This window comes from Triticum aestivum, chromosome 7D, assembly GCF_018294505.1.
Source record: "Triticum aestivum cultivar Chinese Spring chromosome 7D, IWGSC CS RefSeq v2.1, whole genome shotgun sequence".
NCBI classification, from domain to species: Eukaryota; Viridiplantae; Streptophyta; class Magnoliopsida; order Poales; family Poaceae; genus Triticum; species Triticum aestivum.
The window spans coordinates 319,086,907-319,092,448 of NC_057814.1; positions in this window are offsets into that span (position 1 = coordinate 319,086,907).

Consider the following 5,542-nt stretch of genomic DNA (forward strand, 5'->3'; position numbering starts at 1 on the left):
CATTAGAGTTGGTTGATGTGTATCATATCGTGTTATTTTAGTATGAACTCTTGGATAGATTGATCAGAAAGGATAACTTGGTGTTATTTTAGTACGAACTCTTAGATAGATTGATCGGAAAGGATAACTTTGAGGTGGTTTCGTACCCTACAAACAATTTCTTCTTATGTTCTCCGCTAGATAGGAACTTTGGAGTGATTCTTCATCGCACGTTGAGGGATGGTTATATGATCCAGTTATCTTAGAATTGTTGAGGGATTGCACTAGTGAAAGTACGGGCCCTAGGCCTCATTTTCAAGCATTGCAATACCGTTTGTGCTCCGTTTTATCAATTGTTACCTTGCTGATTTTTATTGTTCCTATTACAAAAATCAATATCTACTATCATTACTACGCTTGTATCACCATCTCTTCACTGAACTAGTGCACCTATACAAATTACCATTGTATTTGGTGTGTTGGGACACAAGAGGCCTTTTATTATTTGGTTGCAGGATTGTTTGAGGGAGACTATCTTCATCCTACGCCTCCCACTGATTGATAAACCTTAGGTCATCCACTTGAGAGAACTTTGCTACTGTCCTACGAAACTCTGCTGGGAAGGTGAGTGCTTGAAGGTATATCTTTAGATCTTGCAATTGAATCTTTTAGTTTCTTGTTTTATAAATAGTTTGGTTCGTAAAAGAAAACTAAAAATGGAATTGAGGTTGTTTCATATTGTTCATCTTTATCTTGTCTTTCTTGAAAATGATGGAAAGGAAAATTGTGCTCAATTGTTAGAAGAAAAATTCTATAAAATGTTTGGCATAAATTATTTGAATGATGAGAATGACTTAAATGTTGTTTGTATGAATTCTTTGAATATCCATGACTCCAATTATATGCAAAGCTACAAGCTTGGGGATGCTATATTTGATGAAGATGATATTTTTAGTCCCCCAAGTTTTGATGAGAAATTTATTATGATGAAAGCATGCCTCCTATCTATGATGATTATATTGATGAAAGTGGATTTGGAGAGGTCATGACTTTATTTAATGATAATTCCACTATTTTGGAAGAGGTTTCAATTGATTATGAAAACAAAGTTGCTATCTACGATGATTATTATGATGACATGTATGCTATATTGAATAATGATAACCATGTAACTTGTCATCATGATTTTAATTTTCAATCATATGATAGTTATTTTGTTGAGTTTGCTCCCACTACTATTCATGAGAATAAATTTGCTTATGTGGAGCGTAGTAAAATCTCTATGCTTATGGATCATGAAAAGAATGCTTTATGTGATAGTTATATTGTTGAATTCATTCATGATGCTACTGATAATCATTATGAGAGAGAAATATATGCTTCTACATATTTCAACAATATCAAGTTTCCTCTCTGTGTGTTGAAAATCTTGAAGTTATGTTTGTTTTGCCTTCCTATGCTAGTTGATTCTTGCTCCCATGAATTGTTTGCTCACAAAATCCCTATGCATAGGAAGTGTGTTAGGCTTAAATGTGCTTTCTAGTTGTTTCACGATGCTCTTGTTATGTTTCAATTCTTATCTTTTATGCGAGCATCATTGAAATCTTCATGCCTAGCTAAAAAGGCATTAAAGAAAAGCGCTTGTTGAGAGACAACCCAACATTTACCCCTACTCTTTTTGTGTGGTTACATGATTCAGGTATTGTAGTAATCATGTTTTATAGCATTTGTTTCAATAAGGTACCAAGTAAAGCCTTTGGGATAGTGTGGATGATAGTTGCTTGATTCTGTGCAAAAACAGAAACTTTTGCTTCCATTAACATAATTGTTTAAATTCACTGGAGCGTCGAAAAAATCTGATTTTTTTACAGATAATTGATATACAAATTTCTTACGTTGTCCTAATTTTTCAAAAAAAATTGGAGTTACAAAAGTATGGTCAACGTCCAGATCATTACAGACTGTTCTGTTTTTGATAGAAAATTCATATTCAAACTTCTCTATGGTTCATACCCTCCGATACTACTCATAGATTCATCAAAATAAGCAAACAACACATAGAAAACAGAATCTGTCCAAAACAGAACAGTCTGTAGTAATCTGTATCAAACGTAAACTTCTGGAACTCAGAAAAATCTGCCAAAATAGGACGACCTAGATAATTTGTTTATTGATCTACTGCAATTGGAATCAGTATTTTATCACGTTCTGGTGATTTTTAAGAATTGTTTTCGTGAGCAGAAAGTTTCTGACTTTTTCAGCAAGATCAAATAACTATCATCCAAGAAGAACCTATAGGTTTTACTTGGCACTTTATTGAAACAAAAGTTATAAAACATGATTACTACAGTAGCTTAATCATGTGAACACACAAAAACAGTAGGGGTATATATTGGGTTGTCTCCCAACAAGCGCTTTTCTTTAATGTCTTTTAGCTAGGCATGATGATTTCAATGATGCTCGTATAAAAGATAAGAATTGAAATGCAAAGAGAGCATCATGAAGAATATGACTAGCACATTTAAGTCTAACCCACTTCCTATGCATAGGGATGTTGTGATCAAACAACTTATGGGAACAATAATCAACTAGCATAGGAAGGCAAAAAAAGCATAACTTCAAAACTTTAAGCACATAGAGAGGAAACTTGGTATTGTTGCAATTCCTACAAGCATATATTCCTCCCTCATAATAATTTTTAGTAGCATCATGAATGAATTCAACAATATAACCATCACATAAAGCATTATTCTCATGATGCACAAGCATAGAATTTTTATTACTCTCCACATAAGCAAATTTCTTCTCATGAATAATAGTGGGAGCAAACTCAACAAAATAATTATCATGTGAGGCATAATCCAATTGAAAACTAAAATCATGATGACAAGTTTCATGGTTATCATTATTCTTAATAGCATACAAGTCATCACTATAATCATCATAGATAGCAACTTTGTTCTCATAATCAATTGGAACCTCTTCCGAAATAGTGGATTCATCACTAAATAAAGTCATGACCTCTCCAGATCCACTTTCATAATTATCACAATAATATTCAACATCCTCCAAAATAGTGGGATCATTACTTTCTAAAGTTGACACTCTTCCAAACCCACTTTCATCAATATAATCATCATAAATAGGAGGCATGCTTTCATCATAATAAATATTCTCATCAAAACTTGGGGGACTAAACAAATCATCTTCATCAAACATAGCATCCCCAAGCTTGTGGCTTTGCATATCATTAGCATCATGGGTATTCAAAGAATTCATACTAACAACATTGCAATCATACTCATCATTCACATATTTTATGCCAAGCATTCTACGTAATTCTTCTTGTAGTACTTGAGCACAATTTTCCTTCCCATCATTTTCACGAAAGACATTAAAAAGATGAAGCATATGAGGTACCCTTAATTCCATTTTTTTTGTAGTTTTCTTTTATAGACTAAACTACTGATAAAACAAGAAACTAAAAGATTCGATTGCAAGATCTAATGATATACCTTCAAGCACTAACCTCCCCGGCAACGGTGCCAGAAAAGAGCTTGATGTCTACTACACAACCTTCTTCTTGTAGACGTTGTTGGGCCTCCAAGTGCAGTGGTTTGTAGGACAACAACAAATTTCCCTCAAGTGGATGACCTAAGGTTTATCAATCCGTGGGAGGCGTAGGTTGAAGATGGTCTCTCTCAAACAATCCTGCAACCAAATAACAAAGAGTCTCTTGTGTCCCCAACACACCCAATACAATGATAAATTGTATAGGTGCACTAGTTCGGCGAAGAGATGGTAATACAAGTGCAATATGAATGGTAGATATAGGTTTTTGTAATCTGAAAATATAAAAACAGCAAGGTAACTAATGATAAAAGTGAGCACAAATGATATTGCAATGCGTTGAAACAAGGCCTAGGGTTCATACTTTCACTAGTGCAAGTTCTCTCAACAATAATAACATAATTAGATCATATAGCTATCCCTCAACAGGTAACAAAGAGTCACTCCAAAGTCACTAATAGCGGAGAACAAACGAAGAGATTATTGTGGGGTACGAAACCACCTCAAAGTTATTCTTTCGGATTGATCTATTCAAGAGTTTGTACTAGAATAACACCTTAAGACACAAATCAACCAAAACCCTAATGTCACCTAGATACTCCAATGTCACCTCAAGTATCCGTGGGTATGATTATACGATATGCATCACACAATCTCAGATTCATCTATTCAAACCAACACAAAGTACTTCAAAGAGTGCCCCAAAGTTTCTACCGGAGAGTCAACACGAAAACGTGTGCCAACCCCTATGCATCAGTTCACGAGGTCACGGAACCCGCAAGTTGATCACCAAAACATACATCAAGTAGATCACGTGAATATCCCATTGTCACCACATATAAGCACATGCAAGACATACATCAAGTGTTCTCAAATCCTTAAAGACTCAATCCGATAAGATAACTTCAAAGGGAAAACTCAATCCATTACAAGAGAGTAGAGGGGGAGAAACATCATAAGATCCAACTATAATAGCAAAGCTCGAGATACATTAAGATCATGCCGAATCAAGAACACAAGAGAGAGAGAGAGAGAGAGAGAGAGAGATCAAACACATAGCTACTGGTACATACCCTCAGCCCCGAGGGTGAACTACTCCCTCCTCGTCATGGAGAGCGCCGGGATGATGAAGATGGCCACCGGTGAGGGTTCCCCCCTCCGGCAGGGTGTCGGAACAGGGTCCCGATTGGTTTTTGGTGGCTACAGAGGCTTGCGGCGGCGGAACTCCCGATCTATTCTTCTCCTCAATGTTTTTAGGGTATATGGACATATATAGGCGAAAGAAGTCGGTCAGGGGAGCCACGAGGGGCCCACGAGGGTGGGGGCACGCCCAGGAGGGCAGGCGCGCCTCCCTGCCTCGTGGCCACCTCGAAGCTTCCCTGACGTCTACTCCAAGTCTCCTGGATTGCTTCCATTTCAAAAATAACTCTCCCGAAGGTTTCATTCCGTTTGGAATCCGTTTGATATTCCTTTTCCTCGAAACACTAAAATAGGCAAGAAAACAACAATTTGGGCTGGGCCTCCGGCTAATAGGTTAGTCCCAAAAATAATATAAAAGTGTTTAGTAAAGCCCATAAACATCCAAAACAGATAATATAATAGCATGAATACTTCATAAATTATAGATACGTTGGAGACGTATCAATGCAGAATCGTTCCGGTCTACTTGTCGCGGACGTGATGCCTATATACATGATCATGCCTAGATATTCTCATAACTATGCACTTTTCTATCAATTGCTCGACAGTAATTTGTTCACCCACCGTAATACTTATGCTATCTTGAGAGAAGCCACTAATGAAACCTATGGCCCCCGAGTCTATTCTCCATCATATTAATCTCCCGCAAACTAGCTATTTCTGTCGCCGTTTATTTTGCAATCTTTACTTTCAATCTTTATCATAAAAATACCAAAAATACTATCTTATCATCTCTATCAGATCTCACTTTTGCAAGTGGCCGTGAAGGGATTGACAACCCCTTTATCGCGTT